Genomic DNA, 26,724 nt, shown 5'->3' with positions numbered 1-26,724 from the left:
TTACAGCAAACAGCATTGTTTCTACAGTAAGCAAAACAACTCATCCTCATCCTAACCTTACAAAAATAAATGAATTCTTCACAACCTTCAGATCCAATATCTAAGATCATTTAGATACAAGTGTTCGTAAGACAAAAAACCACAAATATAATTTAAGTATAACAACCACTGAAAATGTCTACCAAGCTTTAGAACAGTGATTTCATGAACATTTATCATGTATCTAATGAGCGTAACAGCCAAGACCCTTGGTCTCAGGCTAGCCCTTTGTCCTCACTGCTCTACTTGTTAATGCCTGTTTCTCCCACAGTAACTATTGTTTAAGATTTCTTTTCCTTCCTTCCTTTTTTTTTTTTTTTTTTTAGACAGGGTTCCTTTGTGTAGTCCTGGCTGTCCTGGAACTTGCTCTGTAGACCAGGCTGGCCTCAAACTCACAGAAAAAAATCCACCCGACTCTACTTCCAGGTGCAGGAATTAAAGGCATGCGTCACCACCCTTTAGCAAGATTTATTTTATTTTCTATATGTGGGTGGTTTGCCTGTATGTATGTATGTGTATCACATGTGTACAGTGTCCATAGAGGCCAGAAGAGAGTGGCAGATCTCCTAGAACTGGAGTTACCTAATGTGGGGGCTGGAATCAAACATAAGTATTAATCCCAGCACCCAGGAAGCAGTTGCTTAAGCAAAACAAAAAAACATCAATGCATACTAAAAATAACAATTAAAAAAAGAATGGTTTTATTGTAGGTGTATGAGTGTTTAGCCTGCATGTATGTGCACTGCATGCATGCCTAGTGCCTAAGGAGGTCAGAAAAGGGCATCAGATCTTCTGGAAATAGAGTTACAGATAGGTTGTGAGCCACCATGCAAGTATTAATAACTGAACCTGGGTCCTCTATAAGAGCAACAAATACTCTTAACCACTGAGCCATTTCTCCAGCTCTTTAAACAAACAAACAAAAAATTAAAAGACAAATTTTTATTTCATAGCCCAAACTGGCGTCACTTACTATGTGGCCAAGACTAGTCTCAAAGTCACAGCTTCCTGCCTCAGTTTCCATGTTCTGGGTCACAGATATGCATCACTATGCTCATAATTACTCACCTACCTACCTACCTACCTATTTCCTTATTTAAACAAGGTCTCTTTGTAGGCAAGGGTGACTCTGAACTCACTATGTAGTCAAGGCTGAGCTTGAACTTAATCTACCTGGCTCCACCTTTTGAATGCTGGATAACATGTGCCACCATGCTGGATTATCATGCTTATCTTTAACTTCAGTTTTTATTTTATTTGAGATTTTCTTTCCTTCTTCTTCTTCTTCTTTTTTTTGAGACAGGGTTTCTTTGTGTAGCTTTGCGCCTTTCCTGGAACTTGCTTTGTAGACCAGGCTAGCCTCAAACTCACAAGAGATACCCCTGCCTCTGCCCCACCCCACCCCCACAGTGCTGGGATTAATGGCGTGCGCCACCACCACCCAGCTCCTTTTTCTTTTCTTTCTGTCTATATGGATGTGGTACTGGGGAACAAACCCAGGGTCTGGACCATGTTAGGCGAAAACAGAACAACTAATTTTGTATGAGATTTCTCAAATTACATACATTATTTTAGATAAATTGCTATATGTATGTGTGTATATAGACACATACATACACACACACACACACACACAATTACGTAATGAAATCAAACCTTTGCTAGAATCAAGAATAAAGTCTGTGGGGACTTAGGTAACAGCTCAGTTGGTAAAGCATGGAGACCCGAGTTCAATCCCCAGCACCTGTGTAAGAAGCCAGTGGTAGTGCTAACATTTAGTTTAGCACCTGGGAGGCAGAGCCAGGTAGATCTCTGTGAGTTCAAGGCCAGCCTGGTCCACAAAGCAAGTTCCAGGACAGCCAGAGCTGTTACATAGAAGCCCTGAAAAAAAGTCTGAAAAAAAACAAAAAACAAAAATAAACAAACAAAAAGAGCTGGTGCCTGTTTATAATTTCAATACTAAAGAGGCAGAGCCAGGATGGTCTCTGGAGCTGACTGGCCAGCCAGCTAACCTAATGATCAACAAGTGCTGGGTCCCAGTGAGACACTGTCTCAAAATATTAGGTAAATGGCTCATGAGGAATGACACCCAAGGTTGACATCTGTCCTCCACATGTATGTATATACACACACAAGCAAACACAATCAATCTCTACCACCACATGTGAATAAATAAAATAAATAAAAGTGCTGAGATTAAAGGAATGCACCACTACCACCTGGATAGGTTTAATAACTTTTAAAGCTCAAAACTTTACATATTATAAATAAAACCTTGAGGCACACAGCTCTTTTTGGAAACAGGCATTTCTCTTAAGAAATCAAATTTCGGGGTTGGGGATTTAGCTAAGCAGTAGAGCGCTTGCCTAGCAAGCGTAAGGCCCTGGGTTCGATCCTCAGCTCTGGTTTAAAAAAAAAAAGCAATGTGGAATTTCTAAGTACTATCCAGAATGGATGCTGTTATGTGAAGTTTGGAAATAAATGAATATCCTCAATTAATTTAGAGAGAAGGTCTTGCTATGTAGCCCAGGCTGGCCTCAAACTTGTCCCATTTCAGCCTTTCTCTTCTGGGCTTACAGAGTGAGCTAGTACACCCGACTAGGGTTTTTAATCCAAAGTGTGTCTCTGGGGACGGCTCCCCCATCTCACACTATGCTTTCGGTGCTGCCTCCTCCTGGAGCAGCCTTCTGTCAGCCGCACTCTTCCCTGGGGGCTGACAGAGCCCAGGGGAGCAGCCAACACACAAGCCCACGGGATCTGTGCACAGCTAAAGACCATGGGGCTTTTACAGCACCCTGGGCATTTCACATCCATAAAGCAGGAACTGGGGTTCTGCACCAGGCGCCTCTTCTTGTGCTTCCTCTTCTCCTTCTGGAGAGGGATATTCTTGTAGGGAGGACATCACCGCCGGAAAGGGAGAAATTTGTTAGTATTCTCTAATCAATGAATTATACAACTTCATATTGTTCTGCAACTCCTGATGAATGAATACCTAGGCAATTTTAATCAAGGGCTGGATAACAATACCAAGAAAGAAACAATGTAGGGGCTGGAGAGACGGCTCAGTGGTTAAGAGCACCGACTGCTCTTCCAGAGGTCCTGAGTTCAATTCCCAGCACCTACATGGTGGCTCACAACCATCTGTAATGAGATCTGGTGCCCTCTTCTGTGTACATAATAAATAAATAAATCTTAAAAAAAAAAAAAAGAAAGAAAGAAACAATGTTTTCTGCTAGAATTGCATGCTATTGCCTATTAAATAATCTTCCCCAATGGCAGGCAAGAATTGAACTGTAATCTGATCAAGCATGGAGAGCTAAAACCAAATTGTGGGCCATAAAAGGAATTGAGGAGTATGTCACATGACATCAAATGGATGCAATCAGCGAAATTCAGGCTATAGGAAACTGTACAGCAAATGACTGGATTCTTCAACAAAAGAACTGTAAAGGTGCAGTAAGGTGAAGGATCAGAGTCAACCAGTCTAGAGACCTAAAGGGACTTAAATGGATTAACCCACCTGCAGTGCCCCCTCCTCCTGGGGCTGCTTTTTTATTTTGAGACAGTATCACCATGTTACTCTGTTGGCCTGGAACTCTCTACATAGATCAGGCTGGTCTCAAACTCAGAGATCTGACTGCTTCTTCCTCACAGGATTAAAGATCATCAGAAAGTTTGTTTTTGAGCTTAACAATAATGGTAGTTGTATTTCTGCTTTTTGGAGTCAGAGTCTCCTATAGCCCAGGATGGCCTACAGCTCACTAAGTATCTAAGGAAGACCTTGAACTTCTGATCCTCCTGCCTCTACTTCCTGAATACCAGGATTACACATATGCTACTAGGCTGTTTCATGTGGTGCTGAATATCAAACTCAGGGCTTCAAGCACACCAGGCAAATATGCTATCAACTAAACTTTGTAAAAGAGTTCTTAAGTTGTTAGACAGATAATACCTGAATTTGCTCCTCCAAGTTAACGACAGGGAGTGTAATGAACGTCAACAGTCGTAAGCAAACACTCCTACACGGGTAAGTGAGGCTGAGACTGGCTAGATGGACAGATTCCCTTTACTCCCTTCTCCCTTCCTTCCCCCCCCCTCATTCTTTTAGGAAAGATGACCTGACTCCAGTCTGGCCTTGAACTTGTGGGGATCTTCTGGATGCTGCTACCTCCACTCCTGAGTGCTGGGATTACAGACATGAGCTTCCCTGTTTACTTGTTTATACGTGAGAATTTTTCTGTAATAAGAGTTTATATCTTTGTTTGATCTCTTTGTTTGCTTGTTTTATTTTGTTTTGTTGTTGTTTAGGGGTTTTTGTTTTGCTGTTTTTTTAAGCAAAGTCACAATCCTCCTGCCTCAGCCTCTTGAGTGCTAGGATTACAATGTTTTTCCCCCAAAGCAGTATTACGTCTCTTTTTGGAGAGTAAGAGGATGACAGTTTTGAGACAGGGTTTCCTCTGTGTAGCCCAGGCTGGCCTGGAACTCCGAGATCCACCTGCCTCTGCCTCCTGAGTGTTGAGATTTAAAGGAGTGTGCCACCGCCACCACCTGGCCAGTATTACTAAATTTGAGAGCCCCCAAACATCATAATTTAGAAACAGATGGGGCACTAAAACTTGATAATAGAGAAAAACTACTTATTACAACGAAGCCCAAAGTGAAGAGTGAGCATGTCATTCTTTCCTCTGCCACCCTGCCTCTGTCACAAAGTCCTAACCAGTCTTCCAATCCTAGCTCCACGGCACCTTCTCCTGGAGGCTTTTCATGACCAGCTCCAGAGGAGCTTCCTGCCCTCTGGAAAGAGCAGACAGAGCAGACCCTCACTTCCTACGTGTTCATAACAGAGCTCACCTCAGCACTGTAGAGTCAGCATCCAATGACAATGATTTTCTCTAACCCCGCTCTCCCACTGTGAGTTCTTTAAGGGAAACACATGCTCCAAGACACCCAATGCTCTGCTCTGCCCCAGGCACTCACAACACACACACAAAACCAGGACTTCACTTAGCCCATTAGTCTCAATGACGTATGTGACAACCGCCACACCTGTTTTCTGCTATTTGACTCCAAAAATGGAAAATGTACTTACTTTAGATTTACTGTCCACCCCCCTCCACTTTTTTAATGGGACTGCAAAGTTGTCCCTATGTTATTGTTTCCTAGAATGCTTAAGAAGTTTTTTCCCTAAAACATTGGGTCTGGTGCTGGAGCTCAGTTGGTAGAGCACTTGCCTAGCAAGCAGAGCCTCTGAGCGGTGCTGCAGCCTGTAACCTCAGCACTGGGGAGGTGAGGTCAGGACGATAAGAAGCTCACTCTCAGTTTGGGCTACACAAGGAGTTAAGACCAACTTGGGCTAACTGAAAGCCTGTTTTTTAAAATAATCAATGGAGCTGGAGTGAATCCTCAGCAGTTAAGAGCACTTGCTGCTCTTCTAGAGGACATGAGTTCAATTCCCAGATCTCACACGGCAGCTTCCGATCACCTGTAATGCCACCTACATGGTATACAGACATACATGTAGGCAACACATGCATACAGCCCCCCCCCCTTTTTTATTTTGTTTTGGTTTTTTCGAGACAGTTTCTCTGTGTCCCTGGCTGCCCTAGAACTCAGAAATCCACCTACCTTTGCCTCCCAAGTGCTGGGATTAAAAGTGGGCCACAACTATCCAGCTCATGCAGTACCTTTAATCTCCCAGAATTTGGGAGGCAGAGGCAGGGGGCTCTCTATGAGTTTGAAGCCAGCTTGGTTTAAAGAGTGAGTTCCAGGTCAGCCAGAACTACATAGTAAGACCTTGTCTCAAATTAATGAATTAATGAATAAGAATAAGAATAATCCACACATATAAAATAAAAATTAATTTTTAAAATTTTTCATACTTTTAAAATGTAATTTATTTAACTTTATTTTATGTACATTAGTGTCAGGTCCCCTGGAACTGGAGTTAAAGACAGTTGTGAGCTGCCATGTGGGTGCTAGGAATTGAACCCAGGTCTTCTGGAAGAGCAGCCAGTGCTCTCAACCTCTGAGCCATCTCTCCTGCCCAAAAATTAATTATTTTTAAAAATCCATATCTGAACCAGGCGGTGGTGGCGCACACCTGTAATCCCAGCACTCGGGAGGCAGAGACAGGTAGATCTCTGTGAGTTCGAGGCCAGCCTGGGCTACAGAGCTAGTCCAGGACAAGCTCCAAAAACCCTGTCTTGAAAAACCAAAAAACAAATAAAAATATAATTTTAAAATGCCATATCTACTTGATATTAGCAGTTCCTTCCTTCTTGCCATAAACTCATCTGCTTAATGGAATGATTCAAATTCATGAGTCTGGATGAGTGGCAGCAGTGAGCCTCAGCAGGGGTTCCATGCATTGAAATACTGAGTGCTTTATACATACATACATACATACATACATACATACATACATACATACATATAATATAGACAAGGGTATTCTGCCTCAAGGCTAGCACCACCAGAGAGGGCCGGGAGTGAGAGAGGCACTTACCTAGAATCCACAAGGCCCTGGTTCAGTCCCTAGTTCTAAGAACAAAACAACCCACAAGATATTTAAATGCTTAACTAACAATGAAAGTGCCTACATAAGAGACTCTTGACTACCTTTCTCAATTAGGTCAACCTCCTGGTAAACCCAAGTGGCCTTTTTCTCTGTGCTCTTGGAGATGTGCTCCTGACTACACTGGGAAAGGCAGCCCTGTGCATGAACCACACTCACAGGTGATTATAAATCCTGTTTCTGCAAGAACACAAGGGTGGAGAAAGTTCTTTAGCCCTACCTTAAAATTGCCCTGAGCAGAACTGTCTATGAATATTAAAAGATAATTTTTGAGATATTGATGTTGAAAATAACATTTGTTTGAACAGAGAATCATATAATTATATGTAACACATATGTATACAATGAAGGTTATAAATAAAATTAATCTATGACAAGGTTCAAGCATTTAATGTTTAAAAGTTTAATTTGTTTTCAAATGGAAAAAGTATGTATGCTGAAAACTAGTGAAATCTGAACTCTGAAATCTAGTTAAAAGGAATAAAGTCAGTTTCTTAATTCTGAGAAACACTGTTACATAAGACTTTATCAATAGAGAAACTGAATAAAGTGCAGGTGGCTTTTTCCAACCTTTTTCTTCCTTCCTTTGCTCTCCCTCGATCCTTCCTCCAACCCCCACCTCTCTCTCCTTGAGACAGGGTCACTAAGTAGCCCAAGCTGTCCTCTAACTCATCAGCCTCCTGAGTGCTGGGATTAGAGGTGGGTAATTCTTTGCAACTTTTCTGAAACATAAAATCTTTAAATACACCAAAAAGAACTTACTACAATTGCATATATTGAATTATAATCACCTTGAAAGATTTACTCAGCCGAGAGGGGTGGGGAGGAATCTACTCTGCTCGCTTCTCTCAGAAGAGACACTCTTGGTTTTCTGTTGTCCCGCTGCCTCTCCCAGCCTCCACCTTGCACTGGGAATGCAGAGTCTCAGTTTATTTGGTAAAGACTATCAATGAGCAAACGGGCTTGGTTTTCACCAGAATCCATGTACAAACACGTATAAATACGTTTTGTGGTTAAAGTCCCCAAGTGACTAATGCCAAGATAACCTGACTGATGTCTGGCATTAACCAGCACTGCTGCCTACAGCTCATGACACTGTGAATCTGGAACAACCTGCCCGGGTGCAGTTCAGCACTTTTCCTAATTTTGAGGTGTGCCTGCTTTTGGAGCAAGGCAGGGAAGAATTCACCACTACCAGTGTGTAAAGACATGTGAGGGGGATGTCCTTACAGCATTATCTATTGTAACAAAAAGTTTAAACAACAACAACATGAACCATACTGATACAGAAATGCTACAAAACCATCTGCATTTATGATATAGATATATACTGACTGAACCAGATTAGGTCCATGTGAAAAAAAAGGGATTCAGAATATGTGAGAAGGAAATCATGCTTTTGGAGGATACAAATTGGGGTCCCTGTGAGATGGATTGGGCTTATTTGATCAGTTTCATGCAGTTCCATTATGCAACACCATGATTATACTCTCACTGAGTCTGAAGCCTACAGCTAAGCCAGTGAGTCCCTGGGACCTTCCTGTCTCCACTTCTGTAGCACCACATTCATATTCATTCTCTCTCTCTCTTAAAAAGGGCGCCAGATCTCATTACAGATGGTTGTGAGGCACCATGTGGTTGCTGGGAATTGCACTCAGGACCTCTGGAAGAGCAGTCGGTGCTCTTAACCTCTGAGCCATCTCTCCAGCCCACCATATTCTCTCTCACACACAGACATCATATGCATGCAATGATGGTTAAACTTAAATTTAAATAAAAATTAAAAAACCAAGAGACAGACCTTGTGGTTCACACCTACACTGCCAGCATCAGCTGCGGGGAAGAAAAAGCAGGAGGGTAGCCAGGAGTTCCAGCCCAGCTCAGTTTTATAAGAGAGTTCCAGGCTAGCCAGTGCCTCACAGTGAAAGCCTGTCTCAAATGAAAGAAAATGAAAATTCAGGAAAGCCAGGTGTGGTGGTACAATCTCAGTACTTGAGGGCTAAAGCAGGAGGAACCCGAGTTCAAAGCCAGAGTAGACCCCACACCAAGAGCTGCTCCAAAACACACAAATGACAGCGCTAGCGACAGGTCAGCGGCTTTTTCTAGTGGTAACATGTACATCATGTGACCCCAAACCTGCTGTGAAGTCATAGTGGCTCTGTCCACACACAACTGGGATAATCCAAGTGTCTTCAAATGATGAGTGGTAAACAATTAATGTACACTCAACAATGGGCTTATTACCTGAAGATAAAACCCAACAAACTACTGATGTGCACAGAAACTTGGATACACCTCAAAGACATTGCATGCAAGAAGTCATCTTTATAGGTTACATGTTGTATGATCCTATCTCTATGATCTTTTCCAGAAGACAAAGCTACAGAGATAGGGGATTAGGTTGGGGTGGGGGGTGAGGGGATGATTCAAAGGGACTGGTGGGAATTATACTGTACCTTGATTGTGGTGGTATAGCTACACAAGTATACTGACATTCGCAGGTTTCTAAAAGCCAGAAATATTTGTGGGATTCAAACTTTAAATTACTTTTTCAATTGGTGAAGTTAAAATAGTTTCAAAGTTCTTTTATCAATGCAAAAAAAGCCAACTTGGAGTCAGGTAGTGGCAGTGCATGCCTTTAATCCCAGCACTTGGTAGGCAGAGGCAGGCGGATCTCTGTGAGTTCGAGGCCAGCCTGGTCTACAGAGTGAGATCCAGGACAGCCAGGGCTACACAGGGAAACCCTGTCTTGGAAAACCAAAACAACAACCACAAAAAACAGTCAACTTGGAACATTAACAACTGACCTGCTGGACAAATGAGAATGATAATAATTGATATAATATGATGATACAATAATACTTGAAAAGGTTCTAAGATGATTAACTAGTAAATGCTATGTAAGTTTGTTAAATAAACATTTATAAATATTTATAAATACACAGAATATACAATTTTGGGTATAAAAATGAAAGACTACTCTAACCAAGTAATTTGGAATTTTGTCCTCTGGAAGACCAGGTTCTGATTATTATTATTTTCTGGCATAGGGTCTCCATGTAACCTAGGTTCACTGTGAGCTTGAGTTTCTTGCCTCAGCTTCCTGAGTGTGGGCTACAGGTGTACAACACACTGCCCAGTCTGGTAGCTGTCTCTGAAATATTATCTAAGTTCATTGACTGCTTTCTATAGAAACAGATGTTCACTACTGGTTCCTCATTGTGTTTTTATTCTATAACCATTTTACATGTAGACTGCTGTTTAAACAGGACCAGTGTTAAAGGAGATTATACTAGAGAGTTTAAAAAAATCTTCTGGGGGCTGGCAAGATAGTTTATCAGGTAAAAGTGCTTGCCGATAAGCTTGCTGGCCTGAGTTGTATTCCCAGAGCCCACATGGTGGAACTGACTTAGACTCCTCCAAGTTGTTCTCTGACCTCCATATGTGCAACAAGGCAAAGCAGCATGCCACTCCACATACACAATTTTTAAAATCTTTCCATATGTTCATTATTTATATCAGTTTTACCCAGCATAACAGGATCCAGCATGGGAATGTATGTGTGTGTGATGTGTGTATATATTAAGTAATATTAAGTATATAGATCATCCATTTAAATGTGATACAAAATGGCACTCAACCTTAACCCCTTTTGGAATTTCAGGTATTGAAAGAACTACTACTTTGTAGGATAAGATCATAGAAATAATGATTTCTTAAAATTATTTTTAATTGGGGCTGGAGAGATGGCTCAGAGGTTAAGAGCACCAACTGCTCTTCCAGAGGTCCTGAGTTCAATTCCCAGCACCCACATGGTGGCTCACAACCATCTGTAATGAGATCTGGTGCCCTCTTCTGTATGCATAATAAATAAATAAATTTTTTAAAAAATTATTTTAAATTATTTGTATATATGTCCATGTGGTACTATGAGTACAGGTGTATACAAGAGCCTGAGGGGACCAGAAGAGGGCATTGGAACCCCTGGAGCCAGAGTTACAGGCAGTTGTGGATCTACTGGTGTGGACACTGAGAACCAAACTCAGGTCTTCTGCTAGAGTAGTAAATGCTCTCAACTACTGAGCCATCTCCAAAGTCTATATATACACGATGATTTTATCACTTTGTTTTCCACTCCCTCTAATCTAGTGAGCAGTTGAAACCCTATTTCAAAGGTTGCTCTTTGTGAAACATACAGGGCAGTGGTTTTTCTTTTTCTTTCTTTCTTTTTTTAAACTTTATTTTTGTTTAATGTGGATGGGTGTTTTGCCTGCATGCATATCTGTGCACCAGTAGATGCAGTGCTTTGTGGAGACCAGAAGAGGGCATCAGATCCCCTGGGATTTGAGTTATAGGTAGTTAAGGATCCACCATCTGGGTGCTGGGACTTGAACCCAGGTCCTGTCGAAGGGCAGCCGGTGCTCTCAACAGCTGGGCTCTTAACACTCTTCCAGCCTCAGCAGCAGTTTTTCCAAACTGCCTGACCAGGCCTGCCTCTGCCTCCTGAGTGCTGGGATTAAAGGCGTGCACCACCACAACCCAGCCCTACCTTATTTCTTATCTAAACTAGATTAAATGAGTTTCATTCCTGTATTAAATCTAATAAAGTTGAAGTTAAAACTGAGAGATGGCTCAGGGGTTAAGCTGCTGACTCTTCTTCCAGAGGATCTGAGTTCAATTCCAGCACCCAGATGGCAGCTCACACCTGTCTGAAACTCCAGTTTCAGGGGACCCCAACACCCATGGCAAAAACACAAATGCACATAAAAATAAAATAAAATATATTTTTTAAAAAACACCAAAAACCCCTGTCACTTGCCTCCCAGCGTCAGCTTGTCACTGGTTTCTCAGCCTGAGCACTGTAAACATTTAGTTCAGAGATGTGGTGATGTGTCCTGTGTCCTGGAGGGTTAGCAGCACCCAGGAACACATTTCTATCCCCAGCCCCAAAACTAAAACAAACCAGAAAAAAACAAAAAAAACCCTTCCCAGACATTGCCAAATGTCCTCTGCAGTCAAAATGAGACTCTGCTTTACAGATTTATAGACTTTCATCGTTTCTGTGTTTGAGCAAAGGGACAGGGGTGGGCAACATTACTACAATAAAGGAAAAACATCTATCAAATGTGGGGACAATAACACCTCAAGATTTACTCGTGTGCATCTATGACAACTGCATTCCCTCAGCCAACTGGTTGACAAGTCTAACAAATCCTAAAATATTCAAAGCAAGGTTTTGTTATATTGCTATTTATTTAGAACTTGCTATACTATAAAATATACTTTTACATGGGTATTTATAAAAATTACATTAAGTAAATATTTTAATCACTAAAATGGAGAAATATGGAGGCTGCCTTTTTTTTTTTTTTTTTTTTGAGACAGGGCTTTCAAGATGGCCGCAAACTAGGTACTGAAGGGTGACTTTGAACTTCTCATCTTCCTGCCTCTGTTTCCCAAGAGCTGGGAATATGGGCATGCACTACCATGTCCAGCTGTGATATTGATATATAAAATGACATAGTAAAAGAAATACTTAGCAATTACAGAAAGATACCTTTCAGACATTGTAATTTTTTATTTTTATTTTTTTGAAACAGGGTTTATTTGCCCAGAGTAGGCTTGAACAATCCCTCTGCCTCAGCTTCCCCCACAGCTGAACTACATAATGTCCACCTCCACAGCTGCCTCAGCTGTAATTGCCTGAATGGCATTTCTCATTTGTTTTCATGACATTTGTTTGTTTGTTTCTTGTGTAGCCCTGGCTGTCCTGGAACTCAGGCTACAGACCAGGCTGACCTCGAACTCACAGAGATCCACAAGCCTCTGCCTCCCAAGTTCCCATAATATTTAATCCCTCTTTATTTGAGAATAAAAGTACTTTAATGGGAGTACTGTGGGAAAGAGGAGAGGCTTCTGAGACGTCAACCATCTATCTCCTTCTCAGCTGGTCACAGCGGCAGCACATGCAGTACCAGCTACTCAGGAGGCTGAGGCAAGGAGATTTGAACTGAAGAGTTCAAAACCAGCCTGGACAACACAGTAAGCGCTTATAAAAAACAAAAACATCCATGTCCAGGGCTGGAGAAATGGCTCAGGCTCAGGGATCAAGAGCATGTGCTGCTCCTGCAGAGGATCTGGTTTGGTTCCCAGCACCCACACAGTAGCTCACAGCCACCCATAACTCCAGTTACAGGAAATCTGATGCCCTCTTCTGACCTCCATGGCACAAGGAATAGATGTGGTACACTTACATACATGCAGGCAAAACACTCATACATGTAAAATAAACAAATCTAAAATAATTTTTATTTAAAAAAATATATTTCTGGGCTGGAGAGATGGCTCAGTGGTTAAGAGCACCGACTGCTCTTCCAGAGGTCCTGAGTTCAATTCCCAGCACCCACATGGTGGCTCACAATCACTTGTAATGCCCTCTTCTGGCCTGCAGGGACACATGCTGGCAGAATACTGTATACATAATAAATAAATCTTAAATATATATATATATATATTATATATATATATATAATATATATATATATATATATATATATATATATATATATGCTCCTGGTGTGGTGGTGTACATGGAGTCAGGAGCAGGAGGATCTCAGACCAGATAGAGCTACATGGTGAGACCCTGTCTCTTAAAAAAAAAAAAAAAAAAAAAAAAAAAAAAAAATCGACTTCCTCTTCTGGGTACTGATTACACAGGGGAAAAAAAAATCAAACTACTTTTTGTAATGTAATGATTTTTCTATTTTTCTGCATGCACTTTAATAAAATCTTACTTTAAAAAAAAGTATATACTGCCGGCAGGTGGTGGCACACATCCTTCATCACAGCACGTGGGAGGCATAGGCAGGTGGATCTCTGTGAGTTCGAGGCCAGCCTGGTCTACAGAGTGAGTTCCAGGACAGGCGCAGAGCTACACAGAGAGACCCTGTCTCAAAAACCAAATACTGAACTACTAACCTTCAACTCAGGTTCCCCATCACTCAATTTAACCCAACAGACAACCAGTATTATTAGTTTTTTTGGAAAACCACTAAGTTTTTAAAAACTTACTTTTACATAGGAAAAATCCCCATAATATAAACAGTGGCACTCCCAGAACATTAATCTATGCCTTTTAGCTTTGTTTCTGTTTTTTGAGACAGTATCTCATGCAATCCAGGATGTTAAACCTGCTATGTAACTGAAACTGGCCTTGAACTCTTGATCCCCCTGTCTCAGCCTCCCAAGCACTGGAATTACAAGCATAAACCACCACACTAATTTTCCTCTGGCCTTTCAAAATTAATATTACTGAATAGTGAGTGTTCCACAGCAATATATATGTTATCCTACTATGTAAATATATGCTAATTTATTCAATAAATTCTATACTGGTGGACATTGAGATGGTTTCTGAATTTTTTTTTTTTTTTTAAAAACAGGGCCTCTATGCAGCCTGGCTGGCCTGGAGCTTGCTAGGTAGACCAAACTGGCCTTGAACTCTGAGACACAGAGATCCACCTGCCTTTGCCTTCTGAGTGCTGGGATTAAAGACCTGCATCATCATTCCTGGCTGGTTTCTGAACTTTTGATTAATTAATTTTAAATTTAAATGACTCTATATCTTAAAAACAAAGTATAAGGCTTTCTACAATGAGTAACCTTCAAGCATGGTAATTTCAAATTCCAATCATGTTCTAATAACAGGAAAAGTCCTCAGCCATTCCAGTTGCCCAATCACACAGATTTATCTACAGACTTGAGATCACACTCTCTCCTCCAGCTACTTTATTTTTTTTAAGACTTACTTATTTATTTGTTTGTTTATTATGTATACAGTGTTCTGCCTGCATGTGTCCCTGCAGGCCAGAAGAGAGCGCCAGATCTCATTACAGATGGTTGTGAGCCACCATGTAGTTGCTGGGAATTGAACTCAGGACCTCTGAAGAGCAGTCAGTGCTCTTAACCCCTGAGCCACCTCTCCAGCCCCTCCAGCTACTTTAAATGTGTTAGAATGATACACTCCAAAGAGAAAAGCCATTCAGGTCTTCTCATGTAGGTCACACAGTATAAGTAAAGAGTTCTGTTCCAATGCCCATCCCAGAAGAGTCTAAATTCCAAAGCTGAGAGGCAGAGATACACTTAAAAATATATTCTGCATGGTTGACACTATGTCTTGGCTTAGCTTTCTGATGTCATATGCACAGTAAAGACCAAAATCTCACTACCCATTCACGGGTTTGTGAAAGGGGTGCGGGGCCTTAAAGACTAGTAGTTTTCTGCTAACAATTTGATTTTAGTGACTCAGGAAAAGTAATGTTTGTTTGTTTGTTAAAAGAAAGCATCCCTTCCAGAAAAAATTTATTCAGCCAAACTGACCAGAACATGTGCCCAATCCTATGTTGTTTGCTCTTTCATTCCCAGTACACACGGCATTAGTGCTATTTCCATGACATACTCTGGCCCAGGGTAACTTTTTCTCAGTGTGCTGCACAATCTATGGCAAGTCAACAACCACTGTTTGCCAATCCCTCTTTATCATAATTCAGTGACTGATTCCACCACTAGGCAAGCCACTAGGCAGCTCAATAATAAAATAAAGTAAGGATTAGCAGATTCCCTTGAGGTAAAGCCTAACGAATTGCTGATATGTGTCTTCCTTATCTGAAAAATCTCTAGGTAACTATTGTGGGCTCACAGATTTACCACAATGCTCTACTGAAAAATTAAAAAAAAAAAAGACAGTTAATTTACTCTACAGTAGCCAAAGTGATTCTATTTTAAAAGTTGTATGCACCAAATAATACTGCATACATAATCTTAACTGAACCTATTTTTCCTTTTTTTTTTTTTTGGTTTTTTGAGACAGGGGTTCTCTATGTAGCCCTGGCTGGCCTGGAACTTGCCCTGTAGACCAGGCTGGCCTCAAACTCAGAGATCCACCTGCCTCTGCCTCCCCAGCACTGAGATTAAAGGGGTGCACTACCACTGCCAGGCTGAACCTATTTTTCAAAGCAGTCAAGCTCTAGCTTTAAAAGAAAATGAGATGCCACATTTTACCATAAACTGCCTTTTTGACTAATAAGCAAGGCTCCACAAGCAATCTATAGATCAAAAGCAGACTGTTAATTAAATTTAACAGGTACAAGACCTTACCTTTCATTTCTTCCTCCACCAAACCAAAAATGTATAAAGTGCATCCAAATCTACAGTCCTATTGACAGTTCATGATCAAAAATTCAGATGAGCATTAGGAATTCTCACAAGTATTCTCATAAAATATTCACAAGTATTTTTAAAGTCAAGCATAACTGTCATATAAATAAACAGATTAATAAAATAAGCACCTGGCATCTCCACTGACTCTACCAAACCCTTCATGGTTTGCACTAACCACGAGAATTTGCACAAGGCTTTGCACGTGATTCGATTCTGGACACAGAACTCACTGAGGTACGTTAATGTCCTAAAACACCCTTTTGACTAGATAAGTCTGAAGAGACTTAAAAACAAGCACAGCCCATGAGGTAACGTTGCAGGATTTAGAGCTGGGTTTTATTGTCTCTACCAAGTTTGATACTAACAAATCAACTTTCTAATCATCACGTTGAACCTTCAAGTCAGTCTGGCTCCAAGTCAAATATTTGCAATTTTTCACCCTAAATCAGCATAAAGAAATACAAAACTCTAAGTCTTGTCATAAGTTAAAACGACCTCCACTCTAGTTTCTCGCTGACAAGCTCCGAATCCCACCACTTACTGAGTTCCTGACTTGCACATATAGCAGGCACAGTGCTGGGAATTTGTGTACTTTATCTCTAACACTCACAAGAAATCTCATTGTACTGACGAGGAAACTGAGACAGAAAGAATCAGGTGATTTGTCCAGTACCATAAGGCCAGTAAACAGTAAGACTGCAATGTCAGCCTAGTCTGCCTGGCTCCAAGGAACTCTTCCTTTAGCTAAAATCACCAAATACAAGACCAGTTCATCCCCATCAAAGTCAACACACTCAAAAGCTAAGAAAAACATCATACCTAAAACAGTGGCACACAACCCTGGAGTTACCAAGGAGAAGCAGTTACCTACTTCAGAAGAACTAGTTTCAAAGACTGTTCGCTCAAACTCAAGACAATCCACTCTGTCCTCACCCCTTTCTGGCGATCTTTCAACTGACTTTTTAAAACAAGGGAAAAGAAACTCAAGCATCTATTCTCAATTTTGGTAAAATCATCAAAAAACCTATGAGATGTAGTTCACATTATAGTTTACTTCTTCAATAGGCTTCAGACATGTAAAATCGAAAAGTCACATCAGTACCCTACTAATCTATATCTCTATCTGTATATATACAATACAGACACTCATACAAAAGTGTATATATATATATATATATATATATATATATATATATATATATATCCATCCTAAAGGCTTGAAAATTATTTTCTTACCTTACTACAAGCTTACTCCCCAAACGTAGAGCACAAATGGAAACTGCTCGGGGTGTCTGGAAGCAGACCCTGAGGCAACAGCTGCAGAGAGGAGCTGCTGGTCTGAAACCTCCTAAGGGAAGGCTGTCTGAAGAGGAGTGTTGAGGAAACCGAGCTGTTGGTCCTGACGAGGGTGAGCTGCTGCAATCACTCCTCCGGCAATGTCTCACTGCTATGCTGCACAAGTGTTTCCCAGCTTCCACGTTCTGAATCTGGCAAGCAGAGACAGCCCTAAGTGTTCCCCGATCAGCGGCTCCATGGTGTGTGGATGTTTAACTAGGGAAGTCACTGGTTAGAATAGGTGCTGCAAAATTAAACCTAGCAAGCACATTGTTCCCTGAGACTCCAGGGGTCCTCCCCTAACATTACAATCACTGACAAAGAAAAGTAACACATTTGAAACTTTCAAGTCCTTTGAGTTTAGGATAGGCAAATAATTCAGACGATAAAAACTACAGGCGTGCCACCAACAAAAAAATATAACCTGTAATAAAAGTCACTTCAGTCATGCACATTAGGTAATAAAAATGCAACATATGCAACCTCAGCATACTTTTAAACATCACAGAGCACACGGAATAATTATTAGAATAAATGCTATTCTCCAGGTGTGTAGAACAGGTTCCGTGCAAGATTCCAAGCCTCTCTTTCTTTTCAAAATGCTAGTTAATACCAGGAATTCCTTATGCTCTCAGAAGCCTAATTATTATTTTTTTAAGGTGGAAACTGTATGCTGTTAGAGACGGGACTGTGGTTACTATCACTACCTATCACAGCACTATCATAAGCTGGAACACACGTGTCTTGGTTGAAATGACGAGCCATCCGGAGAGAAGGCTCAATAGTTAAGAGCACTTGTTGCTTACAAAGGACCCAGGTTCTACTCCCAGCACCCACATGGTGACTCAGAACCATCCCTAACTCCAGTTCCAGAATTTCCACCACCCTCTCTCACCCTCTTCTGACCTCTGTGGGCATCAGGCACACATGTGGTACTCACACATAGATGCAGGTAAAATATGCATACAAATAAAATAAAAACAACCCTACAATGATGCATACGAAAGCTCCTTTGCTCTTTAGTCCAGAGCCAAAGTAAACCTAATGCTTAAGAGAAGCAAAACACAAACTCAAAACTGCTTTCACTTTTGCATAGCACAGATCTTAACTTGAGGTTCCAGGATCAGCTGCAAGATGACTATTTAGTTGCATACAAAACTATATATGTATTTCACTGCAAAGAAGGCCCGAAAGACTTCCACAGCCCCAGTAAAGAGTTTAGGATCACAAAAATTTAGCGGTGAATCTTTTATACTAAGGACAGTATCGATGTGAACACACGTGCACAGTGGTGATATAAATAAGCAAGCCGTTGACACAAGGCAACATATCCATCACAGACCAGCCCCACTGGGAAACATCAACCAACTGCCTTCAGCCCACAGCGCACAAGCGAGCCACGGAAGCTTTCCTTTCCTAAGCAAACATACATGCTGTCAACAAAGCATGTGCTCTTTGCCTTTCTCAGAACAATACGGACCCAACCATCCTCCGGGAAAAAAGTATACCGACCTTCATCCCAAAAGATTACACTACTTACACAGGCTATGCTTGTTATGTTAAACGTTGCAACAAGAACAACAACAAATCAATGAAATGACTGTGTGCAGTAAGTATCTAATTAACTGGGGGGTAGGGGTGGGTGGGGGAGCATCACTCAGGTGATACTGAGAATGCGCTGGAGAAGCATATAAGGGTAACACTATGACGATGCTTAAACATGGGTAAGACCCAAGGGCAACCAAAGACTGGTTGACAGAGGAAAATCCTGTAGCTTGGTTGTGGAAAACATCTTCCTCCAAAGGCACATTCCTTTGATTGGCACAAGCCATTTCTGACAATGGATCCGCGATGACAGGGGCCGTTCTGTAATCAGGAAGTGCACAAGTGTGCGTGTGCATATGTGTGTGCTCGCGCGTGTTTGTGATGTTGTTGTTGGGGGTAGGGATGAGCTATATGTACTCAAAGACTGGCCAGCTTCAAAGAACAGCATATGGGAATCTTAAATCTTGGAAGACTGACTTCGGGGCGAAGCAGGGACATCTATCATTTCTACCGGAGACATCCCTCGACCATGATCATGTTTCGTAGAGATGTAACAGGGGTGTCACTCTCTTCGGTGTCTCCGATCTGGGACTCTTCAGTTGAGCCTGATTGGAGGGGAGGACGAGGTGGGGGTGGAGAAAGGTCTGCATCGCCCACTGGGCTGAATGTGGTGCTGCCGGTAGCGAGTGTACATCACATGCATGTTATCTCCTGGTGCCACAATACTCCAGAGGACGGGAGGTCTGGGTGCAACCGCAGGGCGGGGGAGGTAGTGGGTGCAAGCCACCAGCTGCAGGGCAGGAGAACGCTCCCCTCCGCCCGCTAACCCGTGCACCCCCCGCCACCCCGTCAGGCCTCGAAGCGAGCCCACTCGCTGCAACACTGCAGCCGAGCTGGGGTCCCGGAGGGAGGGGGCGGGGGTAAGGCGCCGGGACCCGGGGCTAAGCGGGGAGCCGCAGACCTGCAGCGCCCGGGGCCTGCCCGCCAGATGGGGGCTGCTCCGGCCTAGCGCACGCAGCTGCCTCAGCGCAGGCTCCGCCAGCCCCGCCAGCCGGGTCAGGCGCAGAGGAAACGCGGCTGCCACGGCGCCGCGGCCGCGGCGGGGGGTGGGGGGGCGAGAGCGCGGGGAAGGGACCCCTACTCACCCGGGCCGCCGCCGCCGCCGCCGCCTCCGCCGCCTCCGCCGCCTCGGCGGCCCATCCCTGCGGCGGGGGCCTGTCGCCGCGCCGCGTCGCTCCAGTCCCCACCGCCCGCCGGGCCGGCCCCTCCCCCTGCCCAACGTCTGCGCTCTCTGGGCCGCTCCTCAGACCCGGCCTCGGCCGCCGCCGCCGCCGCCGCCGCCGCCGCCGCCGCAGCGCTACGTGGCCGCCGCTCCGACGTCTCGCGACTCCCTCCCGAGCGCGCGAGGCCGAGCGGGGCCGCGGGGCGGGCGGCGCGCGGGGCGGGCGGCGGGGGAGGGAGAGGGGGGGGCGGTGTGCGCTGTAAGGGATGTGTGCGCGACGGGGCAGGGAGGCCGGCGGGAGCGCGCGCGCGCGCCCGCGCCCGCGCCCGCGGCCCTGCGCTCGCGCCCCCCCCCCCCCCCCCCCCCTCCCCGCGCGGTCGGGATCCCGACACCTCCCCCCCACCCCACCACACCCCCCGATACATACACACGCGCGCGCGCGCACACGCACACACACACACACACACACACACACACACACACACACACACCCATCTCCGGCTGTGGGGTCGGCGCGCATGCGCGGCGCTCGGCTCGGCCTGGGCGCACCTTTTCTCCCTCCTGCCACAATGTGAGCGCTCAGCCGCGCACATAACTGCCGGCTGCCTGCCTGCTCCACCCCCGGCCCTCGCCCACTCCGCCCACTGCCGAGCGCCCAGGTAAGGCGTGGGCAGCGCATGCGCGTCGCTTCCGGAGGGGGGGCGGTGTGCGTGGGGGGGGTGAGGGGGTAGGAGGGGGGGCGTGGTTGCCAAAAGGAAGCCTGAATGCAGAAGGTGAGGGATCTGTGGGCGGCGGGGGGGGGGGGGTGGGTGTTTGGCGTCCCACGAAATCGGGAAAGATAAACAGTGAAAAAGGGGGAGAAGGTGGAAAAGTGGGTCCGCGTGAGATTTGGAAGTACGTGTCTTTGACTTACGGAGTACGTTAAAAAAAAAAAACTTTTGAAACAGTGCTGGCCACCTTGTTAGTAGAGAGAGTGAGTGGCACGGCAGGAATAAAAGAAGCGACAGACTTACAAGCAGTAGCCATTCTCCAGATAAATGGGATAGCTGATAACAACTAGAGAGATTTAGAAACTGCCGTGATGGTCAGCAAAAAAAAAAAAGTGGATTGCTGCGCTTGTCCTGTGTGGTTAGGAATAGAGAAGTTGTGTGTGTGTGTGTGTGTGTGTGTGTGTGTGTGTGTGTGTGTGTGTGTGTGAATGCTGGAGTCCCAGAACTGCTGCAAGAAAGGAAGGCTCCACTGTAAGAAGTATGACCACATTATGACTAATTAGCTATTAATCATTAACGTAATTAATGGTACTATTAGCTAACAAGGTAGCATTTATCCAAGCTCAGAGCCAAGAGGGTGTCTGCAATAGAAAGTGCTTAGAGTACAAGGAAAGGAAACGGCTTGGCAAGGTGAAGGCTCCATAGGGAAGACCCAAGGTTACATCCCCTAGGTCAGGATAACCCTTTCCCACCAGAAACAAAACTTCCGGAAGTTCTCCACACCTTAGTTGGAACTCCTTCCATTATTTTTTATATTTACTTCTTTTACTTTGTATGTATGTGTGTTTTGCCTGCATGCATGTCTGTGCACCTGTGACTGTCAGATTCTCTGTAACTGGGGTTATGGATGGCTGTAGGCCACTATGTAGATGCTAGGAATTGAATCCAGGTCCTCTGCAAGAGTAACAAGTGCTCTGAACTCCTGAGCCTTCTCTCAAGCCTTCTTCTATCATTCAGCACAGACAGTATTAATGTTCTTTCACTAAAGCTGACCCCCACGGCATGAAAACCATTCCCATATAGATGGAGCTAACGTTTTCTCCCAGTACATCGGCCATAACCCCCACTCACCCAGTGCCCCAGGGAAGAAAATGACCTGAATCTGGGACAAAGTTAAGAAAGAGATTGAAACTTTATAAGTACAGGGTCCAAGAGCTGACTCTGTCTTTGGCCCCTTCCAGAAACAGATGTTTGGATTTTATTATACTTAGATTCCAGGCTCCAGGGATCAGAGTTTTGGAACTTTGGGCCACATTCTTCAATAGTGAGTGCTTTCAGTGGATAAACACTAAAATCTATATCATGTTTCAACAGGTGGAGAGAATGTCTTCAAGCAGAACAGGAGAAAGTAAGCACACGTAATAAAATTAAATTCAGTGTAAGAATGAACTTGAGGTCTGGTGAACTCAGAATGTCTTCTTGAACACTTGACCCATTCCTCCACCCTCTCTGCTGGTCAGGCTGTCTTGTTTGGATGAGGGGTGTGTGGAGTGATGGCCAAAGAATGAGGTGACCTTCCAAGTGTTCCAACTCTCCATCCAGAGGCCAATTCTTTGGATGGACCCTAGTAATCACAGTATTAACTCAGCTTTCCATTTCAACTGGGCTTTGTGGTTCCTCTTTCTTAATTATTACATTTATGTTATTTGTGATTATATATGTGTGTGGTCGGCCACCTCCTGTGTATAGAGGTCAAAGGACAGCTTGTGGGAGTCAGTTCTCTCTACCATATAGTCTGTGCATTGAAATCACATTTGTCCTCAGACTTGGGGACAAAAGTTTTACCCAACAAGCCATTTACCATTTCACCTGCCTCATTCTTTGGTTCTTCCTGGGACTCTGTATCCATTATCTCATTAGATCTTCCAACAGCTGCAAGGGCAGACAGAACAGATATTATTCCCAATGAGAGAAATTTAAGCCAAGAAATGTTTTGATGGCTTAGCCAGTCACCCAACCCAGTAGACAACAGAGTCAAACTAAGTTCCCTAATTCCCACTGTGCTAGTCTCCTAGAGGATTTGATAACCCTACTCTAAGAAACCGTCAAGGGCTGGAGAGATGGCTCAGAGGTTAAGAGCACTGGCTGCTCTTCCAGAGGTCCTGAATTCGATTCCCAGCAACCACATAGTGGCTCACAACCATCTGTTAGGAGATCTGGTGCTCTCTTCTGGCATGCAGGCGTATATCCAGACAGAATACTGTCCGCATAAAAAATAAATACATAATAAAAAAAAAACTGTCACAAAATCTTTAAAAAAAAAAAAAGGAAGAAAGAAAGAAAGAAAAGGAAAGGAAAAAGGTTTATTGGCCCTGTGGTGGTACATGCCTGTAATCCCAGCATTCAGGAGGCAGAGGCAGAGGCAGGTGGATCTCTGTGAGTTTGAAGCCAGCCTGGTCTACAGAGTGAGTTCCAGGACAGCCAGGACTCCCTTTCTCAAAAAAAAAAAAAAAAAAAAAAATATGTACATCAGTGTTTTGCCTGCGTATCTGCCTGTGTGAGGGTGCCAGATCCCCTGAAACTGGAGTTACAGACCGTTGTGAGCCTCGTGGGTGCTGGGACTTGAACCAGGTCCTCTGGAAGGGTAAGTGCTCTTATCTGCTGAGCCATCTCTCCAGACCCTCACATCGTCTTAATAAGTAAAAACTAGTACCTTTGGCACAAGGTAGAAAGGAATTAGCTCTGTCTCTGTATCTTCTGTAATATTTTTTTTCCTTCTTTCTCTCTCTTGAGCCCTGGGACTTACCTCTAGAAACTTTTACAGATCCGTGTTTTGCAAGTGCTTGCTTGGGATTCGGGTCTAGCTAAGAAAATCCAGCTGGAGAGCCCTGTGCCTCTGTTCTCTTTTTACTCTTTCCTGTTCACTCACCACAGGCAGGGGGTTGCCTCCCAATGCTGCTAATCCTGCAAATCACAAGAAAAGAACAAGTAGCAGATCCCCACCCCCACCCACCACCGGCCACACTGAAGCTTGTCCATCAGTACAGGAGACCTTCAGCACACATCCATTCTGGTTTCTTGGTCTTGCATAACTCTTCACTAATTGTTGTTTTTTATTTTGTTTTGTTTTGTTTTGTTTTCCATTAAGACAGTGGGTAGAAGCCAACAGAAACACACCCCACTTTTTTGGGACAGCTTCTTATGTAACTCACACTGGCCTCAGAAACTCTAGGTTGCTAACAGTGACCTGAAGTCCTGATTCTTTTACCTCCACCCCCCAAGTACTGCAGTTATAGACACTCATCACCATGTCTGACCCTGAGGCCTCCCCCCACCGCCTTTAATGGAAACAAGGTCTCACTATGTAGTCCTGGTTGGCCTGAGACTCCCAGTGTAGACTAGGCTAGCCTCAAACTCACAGAGATCCAACTGCCTCCACCTCTGGAATGCTGGGATTAAAAACCGTGCACTACCACACCTGGCCCCAGGTTTTTTTCTTTAAATTTATTCATTTTTCTTTTATTTGCATTGGTTTTTTGCCTGCACTTATGTCTATGTGAGGGTGTCAGATCTTGGAGTTACAGACAGCTGTCAGCTGCCATGTGGGTGCTGGGAATTGAACCTGGGTCCTCCGGAAGAGCAGTCAGTACTCTTAATCACTGAGCCATCTCTCTAGATTCCCCCTACCCCAGATTGAGTTTTTAACAGCCAATAAAAATAAGGTCCTAATTTTAAGAGTCAGATGGGCAGAGCTAGAACCTGGACTTGTCCGGGGTCCAAGTCCAGGGCATCTCTGACCCCATCCTGTAGCTCTTTGCTGGATACCATACAAAGCAAATTGAACAGAACTGGTCTCTGCCCTCTGAAAGTTTGGACTCAGTGGACAGCCAGGATGCCGACAAACAGAAAAGACCAAAGTGATTTACAGTCAACACTTGCCAATAAATAGATGAGTTAAGTAGATAAGGAGAAGCCTGTTTATCTGGTCTACTAGTACTGTTTTTACTCCAGGCAAAAGGGACAGTATTAGTAAGACCAAGGTTTAGGGCTAATCTCAGTCTACCTACTTATTTTTCACAGATGGAAAAATATCTGTAGGCAGTAGAGAGATGGCTCAGTAGTTAGGAGTCCTGGTCTCTTTTAGAGAATCTGGGTTTGATTCCCAGGACCCTAGCAGCTCATCTGTAACTCTAGTTCTGACTTCCGTGGGCACCAGGCGTGCACATGATGTATAGAGATACGTGCAAGCAAAACACCCGAATATAAACACCTAAAATAAATAGGGCCAGGCATGGTGGTCCACACCTTTAATAGTTCTAGCACTGGGGAGGCAGAGGCAGGTAGATCTCTATGAGATGGAGGTTTGAGGCCAGCCAGGTCTACACAGTGAGACCTCTTTCTCAAAAAACAATAAAGAATAAAACAACAACAAACAGTTAAAAAGGAAAGAAGTAGGGAGAAAGGAAGAAAAGATGATGGGTCTCTGCCTCCCTCTCTCCCGGTCAGTAGCATTTTCCACGTTACCCTCCATGCTAGGTCTATAGTAATGCAAAAGGATAAACTAATTCAATGGATATTTTAGTGTTGGAACACACAGTAAAGACACATCCTTACCTTGCAGGGCAGTGGTGGCGCACACCTTTAACCCCAGCACTCGAGAGGCAGAGGCAGGCAGATCTCTATGAGTTCTAGGCCAGCCTGGTCTACAGAGTGAGTTCTAGGACAGCCAGGACTACACAAAGAACCACTGTCTCGAAAAACAAAACAAAAATAAAACTAACGGGGCGGGAGAGATGGCTCAGAGGTTAAGAGCACTGGCTGATCTTCCAGAGGTCCTGAGTTCAATTCCCAGCAACTACATGGTGGCTCACAACCATCTGTAATGAGATCTGGTGCCATCTTCTGGCATGCAGGCAGAACATTGTATACATAATAAATAAATAAACCTTAAAAAAAATAAAACAAACACACAAGATACATCCTTACCTTTGCCTAATGGCCAGTTCCCATAATGGAGAGGTGGACTTTTACATTTGAGAGACTTTGGTCTTGCCCTAAGATCAATGGTTCTCAACCTTCCTAATGCTGTGACTCTTTAATACAATTCCTCATGGTGTGACGCCAACCATAAAACTTCATAACTGTAATTTTGCTTCTGTCGTGAATCACAATGTAAATATCTGTGTTTTCTGGTGGTCTCAGGTTACCCCTGTGGAAGGGCCATTTGAAATCCACAGGCTGAGAACTGCTGCTCCAGAGAAATGAGGAGACCACCTACAAACCTTAGCTCCCTCCCTAGCTCACTAAGGAAAGGCAGAGAGGACCCCTGGCCTTAGGGTACTGGGCCCAAGTTCCTCCTTAGGGTTTGCCCTCAGGATCTGTCTGTAGCAGAGAGCTCCAAGACCCTTAGGCTGCAGCTGTATGTGAATCTTCAAAGAGGTTCATTCTATGAGGTGGTAGGGTTAATTTGTTTGTAATTGATGTGACATGTGCCCTAGAGGCATGCACTGCCGTCCAATGGAGATTTTTTTTTTTAATTGGAATTAATTAATTTAAGAAAGCAGCCGAGAGGGGCTGGAATCAGTGCCAAACTCCGTAACCCTAAACCAGCCAACCCACCCGACCGGCTGTACCACCTGAGAAGTGTCCGGAAGTTCTCAAGAGGAGACCTGGGAAGCAGGGCTGGAATTGGGGGCTGCTAGGGAATTCTGGGCACCTCAGATTTCAAAGCCCTCGAGGCTTGATTCTTGAAGACTCTAAGGGGTAATTTGGTAGCTGGAAAAGGAAAAAGAAGGTCAAAGGAAGATATGTGAGATTACTAAGCCTGGGAACAGGCTGGAAGAGCAGTGATTAGCAGAGGTGAGAATAAAGGAACCGCTGGAGGGTCTGCCTATGCAGAGGACCTTGTGAGCCGAGTCAGAGGAGGAGGAGCCTGTTTGTGGAGTTGTAGGGGCGGACAACCTGTTGCCTGAGGACTCAGCCTTCAGAGGTATTAATTAAACCCAGACCTGCGGTTGTTAACAGAGCTGTGGCAGCTTTTCATAGGAGTTGGGTTAATAACAATAACAATAACAATTAAA

General features: G+C 43.9%; 1 protein-coding gene across 1 annotated transcript in view; it reads right to left on the bottom strand.

Annotated features, from left to right (window-relative positions):
• Znf652 (zinc finger protein 652) overlaps positions 1 to 20,254 on the bottom strand; it is a 54,494-nt gene extending 34,240 nt beyond the window's left edge. Inside the window, exons 1-2 of the mRNA XM_036196526.1 lie at positions 19,858 to 20,254; positions 17,069 to 17,319 (exon numbers count right to left, since the gene is read on the bottom strand). The gene's annotated coding sequence lies outside the window, so the exon portion shown is untranslated. The remainder of the gene's footprint in view (positions 1 to 17,068; positions 17,320 to 19,857) is intronic.
• Between the last annotated feature and the right edge of the window lie 6,470 nt (positions 20,255 to 26,724).

Source organism: Onychomys torridus, chromosome 8 (assembly GCF_903995425.1).
Source record: "Onychomys torridus chromosome 8, mOncTor1.1, whole genome shotgun sequence".
NCBI classification, from domain to species: Eukaryota; Metazoa; Chordata; class Mammalia; order Rodentia; family Cricetidae; genus Onychomys; species Onychomys torridus.
Note: the sequence above shows the minus strand (reverse complement) of the source record. Positions and strands in the feature narration are given on the sequence as shown.